At 40.3% G+C, this 26,010-nt stretch overlaps 1 protein-coding gene across 4 annotated transcripts in view; it reads left to right on the forward strand.

Annotated features, from left to right (window-relative positions):
- LOC124794789 (serine/threonine-protein kinase N) overlaps window positions 1-26,010 on the forward strand; it is a 317,306-nt gene that overhangs the window by 125,742 nt on the left and 165,554 nt on the right. The gene's annotated exons all lie outside the window — the stretch shown is intronic.

Here is a 26,010-nt window from a genome sequence, read left to right on the forward strand (position 1 = left end):
TATGTTATGTGGTTAGTCCTGCTGCTTGAAGAGAGTGTTTCGTTTTACTGAAATACGTTCAAGTAAAATATACAATATCTATCTGTTATACAATATTCTCTGAATTCAGTAATTAAAAGCGAAGAGAATTTTTGATAGTCGAAAGCCTAGTGCAGTATTCAGAAGCCTGTAGTGGTGAAAACGGTCAGAAAAAGTGTGATTCGGAAATACAGACCGAACTACACGAAATTCTCCTGTCCCAATTACTGATACCTTGTTTCAGGACTTGGCATCTCTGGTTTTGTGATGAGGTGTGGACGCCCAACACCTTATCGCCTCTCTCTCTCTCTCTCTCTCTCTCTCTCTCTCTCTCCCTCTCTCCCTCCCTCCCTCCCTCCCTCCCTCCCTCCCTCCCTCTCCCCCCCCTCGTCCTTCAACCATTTTCCATAGGTGCTTATATATTATATAGTGTAAAAGAACTGAGGGGGCCCAAATATTTTTTGCGAGTGTTAAACGATGCACGAAAAAAATGATTTTTCGATAGCGTCAAATTTTATTTGAATACATTAATTCGATTTTTTCAAAAATTTACTTTTTGCGTACGTGCTGGACGTCGAAAGTCCACATAAAGCTATTTTTTGAGCGGGGGGGGGAAGAGAGAGAGAGACTGAATATACGAGTAGCGGCTCACAATTTGTTCACCTCTTACTTTAACAAGACAAAGCCAAAGGTCGTTATTCACAGTGTAGAGAATGGCTGAACGTGGGGTCTGAGTGGGGCACGGTCAAATGGTGGGTGCCCCAGACATCAGTGTTGGCGCCGCTCCTGTTCCTTATTTATATAAATGATAATGCTCGCCGGCCGGTGTGGCCGAGCGGTTCTATGCACTTTAGTCCGGAACCGCGCGACTGCGACGGTCGCAGGTTCGAATCCTACCTCTGGCATGGATTTGTGTGATGTCCTTAGGTTGGTTAGGTTTAAGTAGTTCTAAGTTCTACGGGACTGATGACCTCAGATGTTAAGTCCCGTAGTGCTCAGAGCCATTTGAACCATTTATTTTTTTATAATTCCCTCCAGTATAATAGGTAATTCTAAATTATTTCTGTTTGTTGATGACACTAGCTTGGTAGTAACGGATGCTACGTGCAACCTTGGCTCTGTTTAAAATAGTGCACTCCATGACATAAGTTCATGGCTTGTCGAAAATAATCTCACGCTAAATCACAGTAGGACTTAGTTTTTATTTAGTCTTCCTAACACACAGTTCAACAAAACCGTACGTTTTACTCTCGCAGAATGGTCATATGGATTAGCGAAACTGAATAGTTCAAATTTCTAGGTGTTCAAATAGACAGTAAACTGTTGTGGAAAGCCCACGTTCAGATCTTGTTCAAAGTCTTAATACTGCCAGTTTTACTGTTCGAATGGTATCTGAAATAAGTGATCGTTCGACACGAAAATTAGTCTATTTTGTTTGTTTTCTTTCGCCTATTCATGGGGTAACTCTCCCCATTCTCAAAGGATATTTTTGGCTCAGAAACCCGCAATTGGGGCAACATGTGATGTAAGCTCGCGAACCTTTTGACGACCCCTGTTCACTAGTCTGGGTATTCTGACATTGGCCTCTCAATATACATATTTTCTTTACTCTAGTTTCTTGTTAACAATGTCAGTTTACTCTCAAGAATTAGCAGCTTTCACTTAGTTAATACTAGGCAGAAATCCAATCTGCATTTGGTTCGCATTTCGTTGACTCTTGTGCAGAAAGGTGTGCAGTAAACTGCTGCATCCATTTTCAATAAGCAACCAAAAGAATTCAAAAATCTTAGCAGTTGTCCACACACTTTGAAATCGAAACTGAAGAGTTTCCTCATGGGTCATTCCTACTATTTTGTCGAGGAGTTCCTTGAAAAATTAAGCTGATTTCTATGTTATATCATCGATTGCGTTTACTTAAACGTATGGCTTGTCTTTTTTCGGGTTCATAAACATTTTATCCCCCCATGAACCATGGACCTTGCCGTTGGTGGGGAGGTTTGCGTGCCTCAGCGATACAGATAGCCGTACCGTAGGTGCAACCACAACGGAGGGGTATCTGTTGAGAGGCCAGACAAACGTGTGGTTCCTGAAGAGGGGCAGCAGCCTTTTCAGTAGTTGCAAGGGCAACAGTCTGGATGATTGACTGATCTGGCCTTGTAACAATAACCAAAACGTCCTTGCTGTGCTGGTACTGCGAACGGCTGAAAGCAAGGGGAAACTACAGCCGTAATTTTTCCCGAGGGCATGCAGCTTTACTGTATGATTACATGATGATGGCGTCCTCTTGGGTAAAATATTCCGGAGGTAAAATAGTCCCCCATTCGGATCTCCGGGCGGGGACTACTCAAGAGGATGTCGTTATCAGGAGAAAGAAAACTGGCGTTCTACGGATCGGAGCGTGGAATGTCAGATCCCTTAATCGGGCAGGTAGGTTAGAAAATTTAAAAAGGGAAATGGATAGGTTGAAGTTAGATATAGTGGGAATTAGTGAAGTTCGGTGGCAGGAGGAACAAGACTTCTGGTCAGGCGACTACAGGGTTATAAACACAAAATCAAATAGGGGTAATGCAGGAGTAGGTTTAATAATGAATAGGAAAATAGGAATGCGGGTAAGCTACTACAAACAGCATAGTGAACGCATTATTGTGGCCAAGATAGATACGAAGCCCACGCCTACTACAGTAGTACAAGTTTATATGCCAACTAGCTCTGCAGATGACGAAGAAATTGAAGAAATGTATGATGAAATAAAAGAAATTATTCAGATTGTGAAGGGAGACGAAAATTTAATAGTCATGGGTGACTGGAATTCGAGTGTAGGAAAAGGGAGAGAAGGAAACATAGTAGGTGAATATGGATTGGGGGACAGAAATGAAAGAGGAAGCCGCCTGGTCGAATTTTGCTCAGAGCACAACATAATCATAACTAACACTTGGTTTAAGAATCATGAAAGAAGGTTGTATACATGGAAGAACCCTGGAGATACTAAAAGGTATCAGATAGATTATATAATGGTAAGACAGAGATTTAGGAACCAGGTTTTAAATTGTAAGACATTTCCAGGGGCAGATGTGGACTCTGACCACAATCTATTGGTTATGACCTGTAGATTAAAACTGAAGAAACTGCAAAAAGGTGGGAATTTAAGGAGATGGGACATGGATAAACTAAAAGAACCAGAGGTTGTACAGAGATTCAGGGAGAGCATAAGGGAGCAATTGACAGGAATGGGGGAAATAAATACAGTAGAAGAAGAATGGGTAGCTTTGAGGGATGAAGTAGTGAAGGCAGCAGAGGATTAAGTAGGTAAAAAGACGAGGGCTAGTAGAAATCCTTGGGTAACAGAAGAAATATTGAATTTAATTGATGAAAGGAGAAAATATAAAAATGCAGTAAGTGAAACAGGCAAAAAGGAATACAAACGTCTCAAAAATGAGATCGACAGGAAGTGCAAAATGGCTAAGCAGGGATGGCTAGAGGACAAATGTAAGGATGTAGAGGCCTATCTCACTAGGGGTAAGATAGATACCGCCTACAGGAAAATTAGAGACACCTTTGGAGATAAGAGAACGACTTGTATGAATATCAAGAGCTCAGATGGAAACCCAGTTCTAAGCAAAGAAGGGAAAGCAGAAAGGTGGAAGGAGTATATAGAGGGTCTATACAAGGGCGATGTACTTGAGGACAATATTATGGAAATGGAAGAGGATGTAGATGAAGATGAAATGGGAGATATGATACTGCGTGAAGAGTTTGACACAGCACTGAAAGACCTGAGTCGAAACAAGGCCCCCGGAGTAGACAATATTCCATTGGAACTACTGACGGCCGTGGGAGAGCCAGTCCTGACAAAACTCTACCATCTGGTGAGCAAGATGTATGAAACAGGCGAAATACCCTCAGACTTCAAGAAGAATATAATAATTCCAATCCCAAAGAAAGCAGGTGTTGACAGATGTGAAAATTACCGAACTGTCAGTTTAATAAGTCACAGCTGCAAAATACTAACACGAATTCTTTACAGACGAATGGAAAAACTAGTAGAAGCCAACCTCGGGGAAGATCAGTTTGGATTCCGTAGAAACACTGGAACACTTGAGGCAATGCTGACCTTACGACTTATCTTAGAAGAAAGATTAAGGAAAGGCAAACCTACGTTTCTAGCATTTGTAGACTTAGAGAAAGCTTTTGACAATGTTAACTGGAATACTCTCTTTCAAATTCTAAAGGTGGTAGGGGTAAAATACAGGGAGCGAAAGGCTATTTACAATTTGTACAGAAACCAGATGGCAGTTATAAGAGTCGAGGGACATGAAAGGGAAGCAGTGGTTGGGAAGGGAGTAAGACAGGGTTGTAGCCTCTCCCCGATGTTGTTCAATCTGTATATTGAGCAAGCAGTAAAGGAAACAAAAGAAAAATTCGGAGTAGGTATTAAAATTCATGGAGAAGAAATAAAAACTTTGAGGTTCGCCGATGACATTGTAATTCTGTCAGAGACAGCAAAGGACTTGGAAGAGCAGTTGAATGGAATGGACAGTGTCTTGAAAGGAGGATATAAGATGAACATCAACAAAAGCAAAACAAGGATAATGGAATGTAGTCTAATTAAGTCGGGTGATGCTGAGGGAATTAGATTAGGAAATGAGGCACTTAAAGTAGTAAAGGAGTTTTGCTATTTGGGAAGCAAAATAACTGATGATGGTCGAAGTAGAGAGGATATAAAATGTAGGCTGGCAATGGCAAGGAAAGCGTTTCTGAAGAAGAGAAATTTGTTAACATCCAGTATTGATTTAAGTGTCAGGAAGTCATTTCTGAAAGTATTCGTATGGAGTGTAGCCATGTATGGAAGTGTAACATGGACGATAAATAGTTTGGACAAGAAGAGAATAGAAGCTTTCGAAATGTGGTGCTACAGAAGAATGCTGAAGATTAGATGGGTAGATCACATAACTAATGAGGAAGTATTGAATAGGATTGGGGAGAAGAGAAGTTTGTGGCACAACTTGACCAGAAGAAGGGATCGGTTGGTAGGACATGTTCTGAGGCATCAAGGGATCACCAATTTAGTATTGGAGGGCAGCGTGGAGGGTAAAAATCGTAGAGGGAGACCAAGAGATGAATACACTAAGCAGATTCAGAAGGATGTAGGTTGCAGTAGGTACTGGGAGATGAAAAAGCTTGCACAGGATAGAGTAGCATGGAGAGCTGCATCAAACCAGTCTCAGGACTGAAGACCACAACAACAACAACAACAACAAACATTTTATTTTACCTGTTATTTCTTTTATGTTGTAATTTCATGTACGAGACGTTCCATGACCTTGGAGATTTATTCCATGACCTTGGAGATTTGCTGCTCAATTTTGTCCTACGGAACTAGACGTGTAAAATACAATAAAAATGCGCTACTTCTCACGGTGTTCGCATCGTGTTCATTACTGCGATCTTTTGAGCTCCGAACTAGCTCCAGCAAATATCCGCCTGTCAAAATAAACGTTGTACATACGGCATTCTCGACTGCAATAAATTCGTCTAGCGATTTTGTAATAGTCAAGTCATGTGGCAACTTTTTCATACTAATTATTAAAATGTCGACTCAATATCCGCCTATTCTTGAGGCGCCAATGAGTCTGGTACTGTTCTGAATCCCGCACGGCTAAATAATTTTCCGTCGTGTTTTGCGTCATCGTATTTCATTCAAAACGCAGCATGTGTAACGCTTCTAGACTGATGATGAGATTTTCTCTGCTTGCATCATCACCGAAAAAAATCAGGTATGGTACAAAACGTGAGTAAACATTAACATGAAAAAAATATGGCGCTCTTGACGAAATACAACGCAATGTGATATTTTTTCTTTAATTTCACTTCTCGGATGAGAATATACACATAGAAACAGCAACAAACCGTGTTTACATATAACGTGTCCATTGTGGCGCAACTTGACCAGAAGAAGGAATTGGTTGGTAGGACATGTTCTGAGGCATCAAGGGATTACCAATATAGTATTGGAGGGCAGCGAGGAGGGTAAAAATCGTAGAGGGAGACCAAGAGATGAATACACTAAGCAGATTCAGAAGGATGTAGGCTGTAGTAGGTACTGGGAGATGAAGAAGCTTGCACAGGATAGAGTAGCTTGGAGAGCTGCATCAAACCAGTCTCAGGACTGATGACCACAACAACTACATTACCTCGTTTCTTTGAAAGATCAGTACCCGAACTATCCCTCTCTCCTTAAAATTTTGTTTAATTGTCTCATACTTGTAGTGTCTCTGAAAATGTGCATAAAACCATAGTTTGTGAGCTGCGTTGTAGGTGTAGAAACATAATTGGCAGTCAGTATATACCTTGAGATTTTGCACGCATTGCTGAAAATACCTGCAGTACCGTTTTAAAGCAGTTTTGCCATCGTCTGCTTATCATACACCCTTCATTTTGCATAAGATCACCAGACAAAATATTAGTTACCCCCACCAATAAGCACACCGGTCGCTTTAGACCGCTGTGAGTGATGTAGAACTGATATCAGGCGGTCATGTGATACTCCACGGGCTAGTAAATCACGGCAGTAAAGTGGTGCGAGTGCGCGCTCGCCACCATCTGTTGTATGGAATCGGCGCATTAAGATGGCTCTTGTGTTGAGACGTGACACAATGGCAGACATGTGTATCGTGTTTCTACGAGATCGTTATCACACCGTGGATGAAGTGGGGTCATTCTGTGCCAAGTGGTCTAGGGGTTGCGGACAAATTGAGGATCAAAGTGATGAGTTTTCTTAAAGAAAATGTCAAAAATGGCTATTTTTGGCCCACTTCTACAAAGAAGTGTCTTTCACAAACTCAGTAAATCCATTTTCATTAGGAAGACCATATTCCAAACCACCTAAAAACTTTATTTGGTTTTGCACTGCGAGCATTATAAGGTACTAAAAGTAGGTGAAGCAAAGTCGGCCGAAAAAATAGACGCTTGAAAAAGAAAGTGAATTTTTCTTTTTTTATCTCCGAAAGGAACTGCGGCTAAACCTGAAACATTGCACATAATAACTTACTAATAAAAGGTCTTAGAATATAAAATTTCCATCTCCTACTGCTTTGGAAACTATTGGAAAATTATTGCAGGCAAGGTTTCAAGTATACCCAGCAATTACTTCTGAAGCTATGAAAAGCGAAACTTAAGGTTTTTTCCAAGCATCAATTTTTTCGACCGATTTTACTTCAGATTGTCCATACGCAAATCGCTCAGAAAAACTTATGTTATTATTGCGCTTAAGAAAGCGCAAAACAATTGTACGAGATGGCATAGCTTTTTTCTTTCAAGAAATGTTGGCGGAGATATTATGTCTCAAAGTGGCCGAAAACTCACGGGTGCACTATTGTTAGCTGCTCTATGGGATCAAACAAATGACCAGATGCCTGCAAGTATTAAATTGGCGAAAGTAAAACTTTACCAGTATTGGATGGAAGCATGTGCGACGTTCACACCAAATTTCAGCAAAATCCGTGGTGTGATGCGAGAACTTTTTTCCGAAATTGGACTACTTGCCCGATTTGCTCGTGTATCAACACATTCTATATAATGTGTCTGCAAGGAATAGTGTATGTACCACTCGCAGCAGTGTAGCACGGCGTAAGAACAATGGTCGTAAGCAGGTGCTAACCGACAGTGTCACGCATTGTCAGTGACACACTGTTTCAAACCCGACAGGAATTGCTGCTGTCTGTGCAGGCTGGCCAACATTTCCGCGCGAAAATTGCGAGGGAGCTACATGCAATGGACATTTGGTGCCCTCTTAAAAGGCCATTGCTCACAGAAACATATGAAGCTGCGTGTCTTCACGGACCAATCAAGGAAGCCGGATATGACCGTGTGATGTTTTGGGCGCGTTTTTCGTACCTTGTCTTTGGGCTCGCTAATTCAGGTTACCCTGAACACGATCAGAATGTTCATTTCAACATTATCGTTGACCGAGCGTTATTCTTCCTTCCAAATCTTCTGACGAGCGTGTTTTAGAAACTTCCGTCTTCCAAGATTACAACAGTCTTATTCGCAGTGCTGCATTCAATCGTTCCTGGCTATCCTAGGCTATCCTAATCACACGTCTACTGTCAGGCTAGATTACTTGATTTTAACTCCACAGAAAATATCTGAACCTTTTGGAACAGCGGGTGAAACGTAGCGATCAACATCCTCGTAATTGAAACGTAACGTTTATTCAGAATATAACTACAATAAATTGAAAAATAAAGTATTGTACATCGAAAATGTAACAGTAGAGAGACCCAACAACGGAAACGCTCAGGTCGCAGAGGACGTAGGAGCAGCTTTAGTTGAAATGCAGCTCGGGCGGTGCCGTGACTGCAGTCATTCTCTTACTTCCGCTTGTGTGCCACTGGTTAGGAATAGGGCGATGAAGGAGGGAGGGGGGAATATACACACGGCGATTAAGCTCAAATCAGCTCTGCAATGAAATCTTTGTAAGTGACTGTGTGAAATATATTTTGAGGAAGTAAATCTGTTACAGTAATGACTGGTCATTGACATGACAATTTTTGCTGACAAGCGATAATCTTACTACGGTATAATCGGTAAGAGTAAGGGTGAGTGTCTGTGTATGCAGATCAGTGGACGAGAGCAACAAAATGTATGTTTATTGTGAAAACTATAAGAATTTTATACAGAACTTATAACAGAAGTTGCGAAATAACTCGAAAAACAGCTAACAAATGGCCCTGTGCAACTCGACAATATATGCGTGCGTAATTAAATCCGTCCTCCGCAAGCAGTCTTTGCAATCACTTCACAACCTTTTCCGATTTTCCACGACTAGCTGTGAGGAGATGGCGCAAACGAACAATGAAATGTGCCATCGCATCCTGTAGTATCTCAACGGAAATGGATTCAGATGTCACACACAGTTCGTCAATTCAAGCTCGTCCAGCGTTGTGGGATGGTTCCAGTAGACAGTGTCTTGCAATGTGACCCACAAAAAATAATCGCAAGGAGTCATATCGTGCGAATATGGAGGCCAATACATCCACGCACCAGTAAATTTGTGATAATCCAATGCAGCGACTCTATTCCCGAAGAATTCATCAAGAAAGCGGAGCACCTGTTAGACAGAATTTGGTCTGGTGCCTGGCCGATCCGTCAACGCTACTAGTGTGGCGACAAGTTGTTCTAAAACTGAAACGTAACCTGCACTCGTGTTGTTTCTCGCATGAAAAAAGGGCCCGTAATACATGTGCTGCATATCCCACTCCAAACTGTAACTTTTGGAGAATACAGTGGTTTAGGTTCACACAAATGGGGATTTTTCAGAAACCCAAAATCGCCTATTTTGTTTATTCACGATTCTATTCATGTGGAAGTGTGTTTCGTGCAGCCAACATCTGATCTTCATTATCAATCACTGCGATAATCTGTTTCGTAGATTAGCCTTCTGCCTCACAGTTCGTACAGATGTGGTCCGGTGGCTTTGGATTTTGAATGGAAACATGTGTAGGCTCTATCTTAGTAGTTTCTGCGTGCTGGAACATTTCAAGCAACTCTGCAGCAGTTATTTGGACGAATTTCCTTGGATTTTGCGGATTAATTCAGGAAATGGTGGCGACATTTTTAGGAGTAACTACAGTTTGCCTGGAAATTCCACGCTGCTTGTCCGGTGGAATTTGGCGAAGAGCTTGCGGATGATTTTCGCATCGGGTCCCTTTGGAATATTAAATATTGTTCAAACTCTGCACCTAGTTGCCCTAGGACTGCGTAGGAACTTGTGGCATTGTAGTGCCAAAGAAACACATTCTTCAGTGAAATACATGATTTCAACCTCTTCCTTTCTCGTTTCAACGGGGAAATGGATCGCTTCTAGCTGCGCCGTAGTATATGGGTGCTACTTATTGCGTTTACAGTCCCATGTTACCAGCTTTTCGGACTATTTCGAAACTTCTTTATAACATCTGTATAAAATGCTTCCAGCTTTCCCAATAAACATACAATTTGTTGAACTCGTCTATCGATCTTAGTTTTTGAGATACTTCTTTTAAATCCCGGACTCCTTCGCTGGACACCCTCTAATAGTGGATATAGTTTAAAAGGCCAACAGCACGAAATGTCTTTAACTTAACAGCTAGAAATATTTTTAATAAAACTATATGGATAATTGTTGTTTGCACAAACCTTAATGTTGTTTTTCTGCCAGATAGTAATATCAGAACCAAGAGTAGTTGCTGTCCAACTTTGGATTATTTGCCTCAGTCAAGTTCCCTGGGAGGCATTGAAGACATACTGAACACTCATTAACTGTTAGTTATTAGACCAAACAACTTCCAGTTACTTGCATGTAAAAATGACAGTCAATTATTTTTGAAGGCATATTGTCAAATGTTAACAATAAAATACGCCGACCAGTTATATTCAGGTCATAGAATCGCTATAAATGAATTTCTTCGTGGTTTTTTGGGAGAAATTATGGAAAGAATACTGAGTAAGACTTACCAAGCAGGCAGTGTAGATGGAATATTTCACTTTTTGTTAAACATATCCCCACAGCTCTTATAACCTAATTTTTTTCCTAAAAGAAACAAGTGTAAAAATGAACAGAAGCAAATGGAAATGATTGGTAATTCGTCTAGCTGAAGCACTCTGTTGTAGGCCTGGTTACTTCAGAGAACCAGCCGTAGTCAAGTGTTGAAACTCCAGTGGCACCAGTATTATATAATGGAAACATTTGCGCTGTGCACATAAAACTTTTCAAGAATACAAAAAAGCAGTATAACTTAAACTGAATCCCCTGAAAATAACTGTAGTGGAAATGCTGACGCATTGAAATCACTGACCACCAAATTCAGTAGTCTTTTCCTCACGATGGCATCAAACGTTGCACTTAGTAATAAACAAGCAAACGCCAATACATTAGGTTTACAGGGTGCGCCTGAGAAAAGAAAACTAGAGTTATAAGCAAATTACCCTCACTGACCTTCAGAGTATCCACCATTAGCAACAACATTTTTACCATGAATTGTAAAACCGTCAACAAAACTTTGTGTGGAATCACTCGGAGCTCCTTGGCCACGCTTTGTTGAATATCCGCGACGTCTGCGAAGATGAAGCTTCTCAGTAGTAATTTAAGGCGGGGAAACAAAAATATCGACGCCAAATCTGGAGAATAGGGGGGGGGATTGAATAGTCACCTTGCGTTGAGCGAGAAAGTTGAGCACGCTGATCGCAGTATGCAGACGGACGTTGTAGAGCTGACTGTTCAGCGCCCACCTTATTCTCCAGATTTGGCACGGCAGACTTCTTGTTTTTCCGCCGTAAATAATTAGCCCTGAAAGGCTTCCACTTCGCAGACGTTATGGATCTCCCAACAACGCATGGCCACGGTGCTTCGAGCGATTCCCAAAAAGCGTTTATCCTATTTCAGAACGTTACAACCGATGTCGGAAGTGTGTTGGACGTAGCTAATAGTGATTGATTTGACGGCCAGTAAAGGCATTTCGTTTGTAACTCTTTGTTTCCTTTATTTTCCGAGGCCATTAACAGAACTTTTCAGACGCACATTATATTTCAGTTACCTCTGTACCATGTGACTCAGACATATCCTGTGAACGTGTGGCGCTCAAAATTCTACTTAGCGCACTAAAGTGTTATGACATCCAAGTGTGATGTTGACTGATCAAGTAGGAGTATACTAATGAAGGGGCCGAATTCAACGGTACGAGAGGCAGGTGATGGCTGAACGGACCTACAACCGGTTCAAAGCCCACATTGAGTATTAATCTCAGAAACAATCATCTTATGCAACATGAGAATGCAGGCTTTCGTAACTAATTTCATTGATGAAATCTTCTCGGGATATCAACCAAATCGCGACGTCATATTGTCGCAACGTATCCACTCGTCATCTTTGCGTATGTGAAGAATAGGAAACTCGTCGAAACGTTGCGACAATACGACACCTCGTGTCGGCTGATAACCAAAAAGATTAAATCAATCATGCAGTTTCAAACAAGCGAGACGGGTCTCCTAGCACCGTAAGTGGACATTAATGGTGATATACTAAATGAAAAAGCGTGTTAAAAATCGTTTGAGTCCTCCCAGATAATACATTCTTAAGTATTGCGCTGATGAGGGGCACATTTGGTCTCGAATATCGTTAACTGGAGTAGAATTGGCTTCATTGGTGAGTCCCGCTTCGAATTGAGCACCGATGACCAGCGAAGGCGTGTCTGAAGACGTCCCAGACCAATCTGTCGCCCGGCACACGACCCGATGGTCTGGGGTGCCATTTCTTTTCATTGCAGGACCTCTTTGGTTGTCATCTACGCAACCTTACAGCACAGCGGAACGTCGGCGATATTCTACGCCCCGTTTCGTTATCCTTCATGGCAACCTAGGCTTACATTTCAGAAAGATATTGCCCGCCCGTACACGGCGAGATTCCTGCTGCTTGTCTTCGTGCTTGCCATACCCTACCATGGCCAGTTAGATCGACGGATCTCTCCACAATATTGAGAATGTGTGGAGCATTATTGACAGGGCCCTTCAACTAGCTCGGGATTTTGACGATCTAACGCGTCAGTTGGACAGGATCTGGCATGATATTCTACAGGAGGACATCTAATAACTCGCATCAGTCAGTGACAAGCCGAATAACTGCTTGCATAAGGACCAGAGGTGGACCAACGCGTTATTGACTTGGCTCAGTTTGTAAAGCTGTTTCTATTGAATAAATTATCCAGTTTTTCTCGAAATTGTAATCATTTGTTTGTCTGTACATGTACATCATATCTATCGAGTTCCGTCCCATTCGGATAATTCCTTGGTAGTGCGTCCCCCCCCCCCCCCCCCCAATCCCCTTCTTCTTAAGTGTAATTTAAAATAATCACTGCTTAGCTAAACAAATCAAGAAGCTCATTTAACGTGATTTGCTTGTATAAGTATCTTATCGTGTTGGCCAAAAAACAAGTCTTTTGGCATGTTTTCGCGTTGCGTTGACGTACGGAGTTACCATCTGGGGCAATGCACCTAAAATGAATAAAGCATACATTAAGCAGAAGTGAGCTGCAAGGATAATTTTATATGTACAGTAGATAATTGCACATCTTGCACAGGTCTCTTTAATGACAAGTACATTTACTTCTTTATGTTTCTTGTTGCTGATAATAAAGACAAGACACAAAAATGATTTCGTGTAGACTTTGCCTATTTGTCTAGTGTCCAGAGGGGGATTAAGTAAAAGTGGAACGGTGTTCAGCGATTTCCCACCTAACATGCAATAAGAAATTGGGAATCTCCGCTAATTCAAAAAACAGTGAAAGACATTCCTCATTTAATTACTCTTGATTGTCTGGATTCAGTGGTCGAAAATTTGTTTGCTACGTGATAAGTTGAAGTGTTCATTTTAAATCTTCACGACGACTAGTCGTGTATTGTGAAAATACTAATGTATTTACACATGGGTAACAATTTCCTTGTAGAAGTGCCACGTTATCAAGCCACCAATAGGAGATAAACAGCAGCTATTTGGTGTATATGCAGAAGCAACAGTTTTTCTCAAAGTAGCGCCTTCGTTTCACTTTTACTATGTTACATTTAGCTGGCGTAAGCGCACACAATTTTCTACGGTATAATGATAACTTACTGAAAATGCGGATTAGACATTACATTTCCGTGACTTGCTTGTCTTTTCTTAACATCCTCTCCTCTGGAATCAAGACATTTCTCAGAATGATAATTTTATTGGTGGTCACATATGTATCCCATTAAAGCTCGAACGTTGGACTTTGTTTTATTCTGTACTTTTATACTTCGTATTTCCACTACAGTAATCATAAGGGCTTCATCAAAAGACACCTAATTTATTTTCAGGTGGTGATGCTGACAGCTCCAAGATATTTGAAAAATGTCATGATTACCGCCTTGAGGAGCTGATAAAATCTTTAGTTAAACAATCGGTTTCCTTCGATTGACCATCGGCTTCTTAAAAGCATTTACAGCATTATATTAGATGAAAATAAAATCATTGATGATGTCAGATAATAAAATCATGAATTAGTCATCGTTGTCACACCGTAATGTGAATTACACTGTCAATGTGTAAACCGTGTTAGGCAGGACATTCTTTCGTGTTACGTCAGCAATCGGCGTTAAGGCATTGAACGGATGCATACCACATAGAGCCGACTGCACACCTCACCTGAATTTATTTTCGCCTAATATGATGCTGTGAATGCTTTTAAAAACCTTACGGTTGTCAGTCCACCGAAACTGCTTGTGTAAATAAAGATTTTTTTTTGGCATTGCAGGACGATAATCACGACATTTTTCCAACACCTAATGTAATCCCTACGCTAGTCAGGATTATTCGTGTTTTCATAAAACTGATCCTTTACATTCTGTGAAACTTTGAGAGCTAATAAAATTATTTCAGTGTGAAAAAAATTCTTACAAGGAATATTATAATCATCAAGGGAAGTAGTGTGAAATTACGCAACGATAGCATTAAATGAATAACATATCGTGCTATTTCACAGACAGTGCTTCAAAGCATTTTTGTTACTAACTCCTACTTAGTCGCAGAAGTTTGCCTTCACCAAATATCAGGATACCCGTTCTTAAATCACTCTTTGGCTAATTATACGCGTCACCGTACCCCCTCAGACCAAGAAGACGATACAAATCCATGGAACAGATGGTTCTGTTGTTAGTTTCAGATAGTTTTGTAGTTAAGACACGGCCACATTGAGTATAGATGGGACAAAATCAGGCCTGTACTGTGTTTAAGTGTCTGGATTCGGACTGCTCAAGACAAGGGTGTGCTCTTGCTAACAGGAAACCTGAGACTGGAGTGCAGTCTTCTCCAAGCGCAATTGTGACTGCATGACCTCTTACAGCGCAAAAATCCTATGTGAAATCTTCTCCAAGCACAGTTGTGGCAAAGTTTCTTCTTGTAGCGCAAAAATGGCACGCCATTCTCCTTGGTCATTTCTGTTGAACAAGCAAGGGGAAAGATCTCCACACATGATTACAACTACTTCTTTTGTTAGACTGGTGCAATTACATCATGTTACCAATGCTAAAGCCGGCCGAAGTGGCCGAGCGGTTAAAGGCGCTACAGTCTGGAACCGCACGACCGCTACGGTCGCAGGTTCGAATCCTGCCTCGGGCATGGATGTGTGTGATGTCCTTAGGTTAGTTAGGTTTAAGTAGTTCTAAGTTCTATGGGACTTATGACCACAGCAGTTGTCCCATAGTACTCAGAGCCATTTGAACCAATGCTCAAGTAACTTTACTTGTTATCAGCTACGATTTTCAAGACTGTTTTTCACCTGCCAGGTGTAATAAATCACTGCTTCGCTGATAGGACTTCGAATTGCCTTCCTTTCATCCGTTATTCGCTGACTGCAAAGCTTCCTGACGTTAAGCTTCTCCGTGATATTTTAGAGACGGCAGCTGATACAGTTGTCGATTGCAGTGAACGTTAACATCAATTCTCTAAACACAAAACTGGTTTTCCTTCGTAATCTGTATTGCTAGCCCCTTCAAACGACTTGACATCTTTTTCTATCTGAATCCGTCCAAATGCTGCCCGTGATCATCCAACGACGATTCTAAACTGTTCAGTACAATCGTTCGAAGTATGATCCTGATATCCACTGTGACATCACCAGAACTTTCTCTAGCCTTTCATGCATAGAAATCAGTGTTAATCCTCAGCCCGTCGCCTAATATGGGTGTTAACGTCGTCCATTTCTTTAAACGCCAATAGTACTGCCGCCTGTTACAGAACATGTGTACGTTTCTCAAGAGTGCAGATGGAGCTAAGAACGTCGGCGCCGAAGTATTATTTCTTACTCTATTGCAATATTTTACAAGGTGAAAAAATAGCTATTACTTTCTGGTTTGCCGATATCAGGGTGCAATCCTTCCCTGCGAAGTAGTATACTATAGTAGCATGTCCCGGTCATCTTTATATTAGCAAAATCTTGTACATAGAAGAAATCCTGACGGATATCACGTGCATCATGACTAAAACGCCGTCTTGCAGACGTAACGTGCAAGTGGGAAAACATTTTCTTGCAAGACGTGGGTACATCACTTCTGGAATTGCATCAGATCCACGCTACCGGTGAAAGTAGCTGCGTCGGCAAACAATGGTGTGCAAGAATGACGAGTTTTACTCACGGATTCCTATTCTCTGGTGAGAGTTTCTCAGTTCCCTGTGGTACTGCGTAGTAGAGTGTGCTATGGAGGACAGTTACGAGGAAAACAGAAGCGGCCCTACCCAGAGATGCACTGTACTAGAACTCCGGCTCTAGGGGCGCCCAAGGCAGCGGCTCACACCAACTCCGCTAACATTTACCAGCCGCAGGTCGGAGTGGCCGAGCGGTTCTAGGCGCTTCAGTCTGGAACCGCGCGACCGCTACGGTCGCAGGTTCGAATCCTTCCTCGGGCATGGATGTGTGTGATGTCCTTAGGTTAGTTAGGTTTAAGTAGTTCTAAGTTCTAGGGGACTGATGACCTCAGCTGTTAAGTCCCACAGTGCTCAGAGCCATTCGAACTATTTACCAGCCCGACACGAGTTTGGCTTTGCACAATTTTGTTCCAAATGAATATATGTATTTCTGTGGGTTTCGTGTCAATTTTCGGTACGGAAATAAAGCTGACACTATTTTGTCGAATATAAGAATCATTACACCTCTCAAGTTACTCACAAAAATGTAAATGTTAGGGCGAACCAATTCCAACAAAGAGTGAAAACTGGAATGAAAACTGTTTTGCCATTCTCGAAAGCGCAGGTGCAGGCAGGCATCATATTCCTTCTACATTTCAGACATGTTTGTACTAACGTAGGAATGCTTCCACTGTTTTATTTATATGTAATACTTTTCCAGTATAGATTTTAAAAAAAAACGCGCATTTCAAGATGTTTGGCGTAATGTATTGCCCATTATTATTGCTAAATGGTAACATCAGTTAAAGTACAACAAACGAAAAGTTGTGAATTGTGAACACACTGCAGAAATATGTATACTGGACTGATTAGTTCTCATGCGCATGGCGTCACTATAAGCCCGCACAGTCCGCGCAGAATACCTTGGCCGGTAGACGCGCAGTCGGCAGGGAACGTGGAGGGAGGGCGGTAGTGGTGAGGGTTATGGGGAGACGCTGTAGAGAAACGCCGCTCAGAACCGAAGCATACGCTCAAGTTTTGGTAAATAGTAAGTGGAGCCCCTCCACGCCCAGAGTTGCTTGGTGACCATTCAAAAAGCTTTGTCACTCTGCTTTGTTTAGTATCCACTGAAAATCCAGCTCTTTATTTTTGCTTGGCTTGTTAACCGTTACTTTCAGAGAAGCGCCATGAGTGGCGAATTTTGAGTAAAACCAACACATTTCTCTGGTTGCCATATTAAAATTATCTTGTTCTGCCAAAACACAGCGTAGTTTACACAGTGTCATCTCACTAACATGTGGAAACACAGTTGCGAGAGAATTCTGACACATTGGTTTGTTAAGTTTATGAAGTGAGGAACAGGGGAAAAGTAAGTCAGTAGATTATGAAAAAGCATGTCCTCTGTACAAAATAAACCTGTAATTTTTTGAAACTTCCTGGCAAATTAAAACTGTGTGCTGGACCGAGACACGAACTCGGGACCATTGCCTTTCACGGGCAAGTGCTCTACCATCTGAGCTACCCAAGCATGACTCCCGCCCCGCTCTCTCAGTTTCAATTCTGCCAGTACCTCATGTTTCACAGAAGCTCCTCTGCAAACCTTGAAGAATTAGCACTCCTGGAAGAAAGGATATTGTGGAGACATGGCTTAGCCACAGCCTGAGGGCGTTTCTGGGTTCTGTAATTTCTCCATTTATGTTGTTCCAAAACTTGTAGCATTTCTTATTTCACCAGCTATCGATGGCTCCTAAAATTAGATTCTTTCATCAGAAAAAAAAGTAGTTGGTGGAATAACGCTATAGATAATAACCTTACGACAAAATTCTCTCCTCTTTATGTGCTATCATTTGCAAAAATCTCACTTGGATAAATAAATGTCGTGTGACAAGGGCCTCCCGTTGGGTAGACCGTTCGCCGGGTGCAAGTCTTTAGATTTGACAACACTTCGGCGACTTGCACGTCGTTGGGGATGAGATGATGATTAGGACAACACAACACGCACTCCCTGAGTGGAGAAAATCTCCAATCCGGCTGGGAATCGAACCTGGGCCCTATGACATTCTGTCGTGTTGACCACTCAGCTACCGGGGGCGGACTCACTTGGATATCTCAAACCGTTTATGGAATATGAAGAATGTTGTGGATATTTCACACTGGCTTTATCGATGGTGCGCCGCGATCGCAAATGAGTGTGCTACATCACATCAATTTCCTCGAGATTGGTGAGGATTAGAGACCTCTACCCAAGATTAAAGAAACGTCTGATACGTTAACTAGTTTTCACGCACACTAACGCATTACGTTATATGCAACAATCGAAAAATCTTAGCGACCCCTATTTTTCATTGCAAACTTTTTCGAATTTTGCACAGTATATTATTTCCACGTAAATATAACAATAACTGTCACATCATCATGAACCTGACATATAAAGCTACAAGTAACGCAAAAATGAAATTTTTTTTATGGAATAGTTTCTGTAAAATAATTTGATAAGGACTGCAGGGTGTGCGCCTCGATTCTGTTACCACCGACCGGCCGAAAGGCGGCAAGCACTGTTGGACTCCTCAGATTGATTTGTTTCGGTGGGCTCAAAATGACTTGTCTACTAACTCCCCCCCCCTTTTTTTTTCGTCCCAGGGACATACACTCTTAGACATTGGTTGAGCAATGATGTAATTATTAAATCGCAATGCGATTGTCATATGTTACGGTCTTGTATGTACTTAAATTGCATACCCATTTAGTATAAAAAGCCTTCTCAAACAAATGGGCTCATGAAACACAGGAGTTACAATTCTTAGCTTGTGAAACTAGTGTTGTTTTTGAATGTGTTTATGTTCAGCATGAAACCTCATTTAGTGAAGCATAGTTCAGATCAAGGACTGTGATGAACATTTTCTTTGAGATTGATTTAATACTTGTGATATGAAATGTAGTGTGCTGTGTAAATTTTGCAAGAAAACTGTTAGAGTTATCAACGGTGTACTTGGTCCTCAGCTTAGGTATGCTGGAACGGCAATGCATAAAATGAATATTGAAGATGTGATGGCAGGAAGTCAGCTTGTTATGCAAGTATCTTTTCCTGATGCTAACGAAAGCAGTAAACAATTGATAGCCTGCCAGTTCTGTACGGACAATTCAACAAAGGCAAAGTCCTTTGGGCCATGAAAGTAGTGTACAATAATTTTAGCTTAAAATCCATTGCTAAGTTTCAGGAACTATTTATGACAATGTTCCCCAATAGTACCAATGCTGGAAAAATATCATGAACTGCATCAAAATTATCCTGTTTTATATCGAATGCTAGAGGGCCCCATTTCCATGTGCTGATATTAGATGACCTATAAAAATCAGGTCCTTGTACATTCGTAGATGATGAATTAATAAACAGAGAAATATAAAAGCAGCTTGATATCAAAATAAGGTACTGGCCACATGTCAGCGATGGAGTCAGTTCATCACTTCAACACTTACAAAAAGTCTGTGCAGAAAATCGTGGGCGGTAGATGCACAGACAGCAGGGCACGCATTGGGAGAGCGGTAGTGGTGGAGCTGGAGAGGGATGCTTGTAGGGGAAATGCCATTCTGAACTGAAGCCTACACTCAAATTTGTTGTAAATATTAGGTGGGGCCCCTTCACGACCACACTTGCATGGTGACCATTCAGAAATAGCTGTCACCTTTTGAATGTTGGGCTCCATAAGGTTCCCTTTCTGTGCAGCAGCCATAGAATATAAAATTATAAATAATGTAGATGCTTTGATTAGTACCTAAAAAGAATTTCGCCAAAAATTTAGCAGTTTATTTTCTCCTGACTTGTTAACCATCTGTAACTTTCAGAGAAGTGTCACGAGTGGCACCGAGTGGCTCTTGGCGCTACAGTCTGGAACCGCGTGACCTCTACAGTCGCAGGTTCGAATCCTGCCTCGGGCATGGATGTGTGTGATGTCCTTAGGTTAGGTAGGTTTAAGTAGTTCTAAGTTCTAGGGGACTGATGACTTGAGCAGTTAAGTTCCATAGTACTCAGAGCCATTTGTCACGAGTGGCAGATTTCGAGTACCTACAAATTTCTCTTGTTGCCATGTTAAAATTTGCTTCTTTTGCTAAAACACAGTGGTGTTTACACAGTCTCACCTCGCTAACATGTTGGGCAGATGCAATTGCGAGAGAATTGTGAAGTAGTGGTTTATTAAGTGAAGAACTCAGGAAAAATAAATCGTATCTTAAGAAGAAGCACATTCTCTCTACAAAATAAACATTTAATGTCTTCACTTATGTTGTTCCAAAACCTACAGCCAGCAGCTGTTCATGGCCCTTAAAAATTGCATTCTCTCATTGAAAAAGTCTATAGTTAGTGGAATAACACGGTAGATAATGAGGTTTTGCATAATAACCATGAGCCTCGATTCTGTCATCAATGACAGACTGAAAGGCGGCAGACAGGGTTGGCCTCCCCTTCTGAACAAATGAATGAACTTGCCCAGCACTTTTTATGAAAGTTGGTCACTGCGCATAGCCCACCATATCCTGTGCAGACCCTGCCTGATGTCTCATGCTACAGTAAAAGACATGTGATGAACAAAAGATGTTTTTAAAGTATCTGGAACTAACTGACATTGGCACCTGCTCTATACATATTGCACATGATGTTTTTGGGAAAGGGTCAGAAAGGGTTCACAGTTTATGGTCAGGAAAGGGCGGATGTAATGACACAGACACAATTTTTTTAATACTTCCTCCAATAAGAATAGATGAATTCAAGAAAATTCTGCATGCTTCCCAAGTTGAAATTTCTCTGACACTTTTAATGTAGTGCATTGAAAGACTATTAAGTCAGTGGTGTGCTGATGAAATGGAAATTGGATGTGAAACAAGGAAAATCGTTAAAAAAAAAAAAATACTGCCCAAGTGCAGAAGTTACTTTTTCTTTGTATGAGAGAATTTTATGAAAAGTAGCACACCATCATCTTAAAAATTACCGGCCAACACTGTAATTGTGCAATAGAGTAGATGCCTTCAACTTGAAAATAGATGTAAATCATGGGCTGTGAACTCCATCAAAAAAATCGCAGAAAATGTTATATTAACTTCTCCAATATCTATTGAAATCATCTCTCATGAGTGGAAGATTCTTCAGTGTCATACAATACCAGGTGATGTGTATATTGCAAAGGACATTGACAGAAACATGCAGAAGTTGATTATTGACCATTATTTGCAAAAAATATTTTTCATAAAAAGTTTTGCAGCTAGTGATGTGTTCCCAAACATGAAGAGGTTGGTGAAAACTGAGTCAGGGTTGCGATTCTTCTGGAAAGCCTGGTATTCTCAGGCAATTACATTTTGCCTGGAAAAATCAGGGAAATCTTAGGGAATTTCATAAATTTCATTAAATCTTAGGGAATTCTGTGTTTTTAACCTAGCTTTGAAATTTAATTTAATTGAGTGTCATATATCACATAGTTCAAAATAATATGTCAAATGTGTTAGTTATATGAATATTATTCTGTATAAATTATCAATGTTTAGAAGCTGCATGTAAACTAATGCTTATGGTGTATCTCACTTGAGAGGAAAGAAGTCATTATTGTGGTATCCGCTCCCTCTGCTCACCATTAATTTATCAGGAATTTTTGACCCCTGAATGTGTGAGTAGCCACCTTCTGTATTAGTAGTGGTAGATAGCAATGCAGATGCAGAAAGCAGATTTCCCAGTGTTAACAATTTTCTCACAGAAACTAGAACACACCTTCCCCAGAATTGCATAGAGCGCAGTTGAATCTATGAAAGATGGATTGAAACAATACAGCTATGAAATAAAAGTTTCTATAAAATAATTTTTGAAAAGAGATTGTACGGTTCGTCAGTGTTACTTAGCTAGACCTGAGGAAGAGTGTGCAACGAAGAGGAAAGAATGATATGAAAAGAGGGAAAGAGAAGTAGTAGAAGAAGAAAAACAGGGAAAAAAATATTTTAGCAAAGTAAAAAAAAACTTAAAGGAAAGAAAAAAAATTGGAAAGAGAGGAAAAGTGTATCTAATCAGAATTACATGCCTACAACAAACTTTTATCTGAGGCAAATAAGAGAATTAAAAATGCCCTAAAAGTCAAGTGATTAGGCCAGTGTGAGAACAGCACAAAATAAACTAAATGACACAACTATTGCTCATTGAAAATATATGAGAAAAACAAAAATACAAAGAAAAAACAATGTAACTATGTTAGAATATTTTTGTATAGAGTCTGCTACCAAGAAAGTAAAGAAGAATTGAATGCAGATGTTTTGTTTATTTGAATCTGCCAGTACCTCATCTCCTAACTTCCAACCTTCACAGAAGCTCTCGTGTGAAGCTGCAAGACTAGCACTCCTCTGGCTAAGTCATGTCTCTGCAGTATCCTTTCTTCCAGGAGCTCTAGTTCTGCAAGTTTTGCTGGAGAACTGTGAAGTTTGGAAGGTAGAAGACGAGATCCTGTCGCAAGTAAAGCTGTAAGGACAGGTCATGAGTCGTGCTTGGGTAGCTCAGTAGATGGAACATTTGCAAGTGAAAGGCAGAGGTCCCAAGTTAGTGTCTTGGTCTGGCACATAGTTTTAATCTGCCAGGAATTTTCATATCAGTGCACCCTCGACTGCAGAGTGAAAGCTTCATTCTGGGTAAACAACCCCCAGGCTGTGACCAAGACATACCTCTGCAGTATCCTTTCTCCCAGGAGTGCTAGTATTGCAAGTTTTGCGGGAGATCTTCTGTGAAGTTTGGAAGGTAGAAGGCGAGGTACTGGCAAAAGTAAAGCTGTGAAGATGGGTCATGGGTCATACTTGGATGATTCAGTCAGTAGAGCACTTGCCTGCGCGAGGCAAAGTTCTGAGTTTGAGTCTTGGTGCTGCACACTGTTTAGTCTGCCAGGAAGTTTCAAATCAGCACACACTCTGCTGCAGAAGGGAAATGTCAATATTCCAGTTCGAAGAGGTATATACCCGCATTTGTTCATCCCGAAAATCAAACTGGAGCAGGAATTGAGGGGGGGGGGGGGGGCGGCGGACTGGTACACGAAGTACCCTCTGTCACACGACACAAGGCAGCTTGGTGAGTATAGATGTAGATGTAGAATGCTTATTCCGTTATGCTCACTTCAATTCACCCTGGCCTAAACCGGCCTGTTGTCCTTCAGCCATCAACAGGCTGGCTGGTATTGTGAGAAGAGGTCCAGAATGAGAGAAATCTCTATTACATCACTGATGCTGAGACTTGTGTGCAAGTGATACATAATTTCTCTTGTCATCACTAATATGTTTATGCTCTTATGTCTTAAGGCTTTATAATTTCCTTCTGAAATCAATTGAAATTGTATCTCAATTGATTAAATTTTAGTAACCATTTTGACTTGAGTCAATTAAAAATTCACTTAAAAAAATAAATAAAAAATGCTCGAAATGGTCCAGGAAGGAGCTATAGTAGTATTGATCTCAAACTCTATGCTGTAGAATACAGTATTTGGCCAATAAGAGGAGGAGAGGTGGTGGTGTAAAATTCATAATCACCAGACTTGGTACATAAATTCTGGATTCAGTTCTAAATCTCTCCACACCATCTTCTGGAGTGAATGTTTTTGACACTGCATGAAATTCCATCTGTCAGATGGGCTGCATGCTAAACTCGGGAGTACCCTTCATGCTGTTAGAGAGGAGTAGCCCCTGTGTTGGCATTGGGTTTCACACTCTTCCACATATCACCATCATACAACACCATAGGATATACACATCCATTGAAGTCACATTATGACATTCACTTATCTCTCACACACTGCACGGGGCCATTGTCCGTGAAGTAAGAAAACACTTCTGATTATGGGGCTGAACCTACTCCTTGGGACCTCCCAGTGAACAGTGCCATACAAAACACCATTTTTGTGCACTACTGGCTACTTTGTTTGAAAATATTCTTATATTCGAAGAACACAAAGACTTCCAACAATTTGAGAATTGCAGTGTGAGCTTCAGCACATGCTGGTTTGTTGTATAAAACAGCTTCAGACATTTGTCAAATATTTGGTGTTAAGTATGTAAAACCTTTATAGTTGAGCAAGCTAACCCCGCTCCCCAACAAAAAGCTAGTTTTTCACGCAGCTCAGTGTTTATGATGTCATATCTCCTGAACTTAAGTGTCGTCCAGTGATATCAGTTTACAGGTACACTCTGTGCTATACCTGGATATTGTCTCAAAATGTATTCCGAATAGTGTAAGTAATAAAGAAGTAATGCATTAAAATGTCATGCCTGATGATGAAGTTTTGCTGCATGAACAGCGAAAATGTAGTAAGTGATACAAGTCATGAAGTGCTTGCATTCTCAAATACGAGTTGTATGTGGTCTGGGTAATTTTTGTGCTACGAGTTATGCTGCCTCAAGACATATACAAAGTTTCTAACTGAAATACTTGACTTCCTGTGCTAAGCTTTTAATGTAAGATATGCCTCTTAGAGAGTATATTATGACAGCATTTTAATTTTTTTAAATTTACTCAATAATTATATGAAGTACTGAAAATTAAATAGTTATTGCCTCTGGAACCTGTTAGATAGGCAACCTGCAACTGGGCTTTAATAATAATTATCTAATGAACAAATTTAAAAAAAATGAAGTGCATGTAGAAGGTGGCAGTAAGTGTGACCTTAGTGATTGAGGCTTAAAAAATATCCTAAACTTAATTTTAAAAAATGAGAAATCGAAGAAATACCAGACTATTGGAAGGTGCAAGAGTCTGTGTACTTCAAAAAAAGAAAAAGAAAACAGGCACAATCGATTTCCTAGTACTGTTAAAATTTTGTCTAGTGCAATATTAGGCAGATAGAATATTGATAAAAAAAAGGGTAATATTAAGGCCATTCCAAAAATTAGGTCACACTTCAACTCAGTTATCTAACATTACTTCATGACTAAATAATAATATATCATCACTTTAGTCAATTTCTATAAAGGAAATGATTCGTGGGGATATGAGCCCCATTCTTAACATTTGCGGAATTAAAAGTAAATAACAGACAGACAAATTTGGTCAGAGCATGCCTGAAAATACCAAATTGGAAGTTAAGATTTTCAGCATATTTTGTAATAATTTGAAATTCAAACCAGACTTTTGCAAGGAGACTGGAGTTAGATCTGCACACTTCAGTATTCTGAGAAAAAAGCACCATTTAAGAATGTAAAAAAAGAACAAAAAGAAACAGACAAAAGTAGCCAAGTAATACCTGAAATTGAAAATAAAAACTTACCTGTTTTTGGTGTAGAGATAAATTGAACTTTTCTTAATTTTTTTGTTTATAGAAATCACTGTAATCTGACTTTGGATAAGTCTTTGAAGTCTAAAAATGTAAATATCTTGGAGAAGTTAACAAAAGATTCAAACCAGTGAGAAATTATTCAAAGCATTGGATTAACTAAATACAGTCCAATGAGAAATCGTGAGACTCCATAATAAGTCTCCAGTTACAGTAAAAGACCATTCCCACACATAAAGGCCAAAATCATACTTTGCAAAAAAACTTGACTCTCCTAGATACAACTGGAAAAGACTATCGAAACAAGTCAAACATTCTACAATAAAAATAAAAACAAAAATAATCAAATTTGAAAAATAGAAAGAAAATCTAAGAATGTAAATATATTGAATGAAGACATCAAGTGCATAACAGTTTTTGAGATTCTGTGAAGAAGGGAACGGTGCAGAATGAAAAGTGCATGGTTGTTTGTTTTTTTTTTTTTTTTTTTTTTTTTTTTTTTTTTTTTTTTTTTTTTTTTTTAAAATTAAAGAAACCCCCCCCCAC

The sequence above is a fragment of the Schistocerca piceifrons genome, chromosome 4 (genome assembly GCF_021461385.2).
Source record: "Schistocerca piceifrons isolate TAMUIC-IGC-003096 chromosome 4, iqSchPice1.1, whole genome shotgun sequence".
NCBI classification, from domain to species: Eukaryota; Metazoa; Arthropoda; class Insecta; order Orthoptera; family Acrididae; genus Schistocerca; species Schistocerca piceifrons.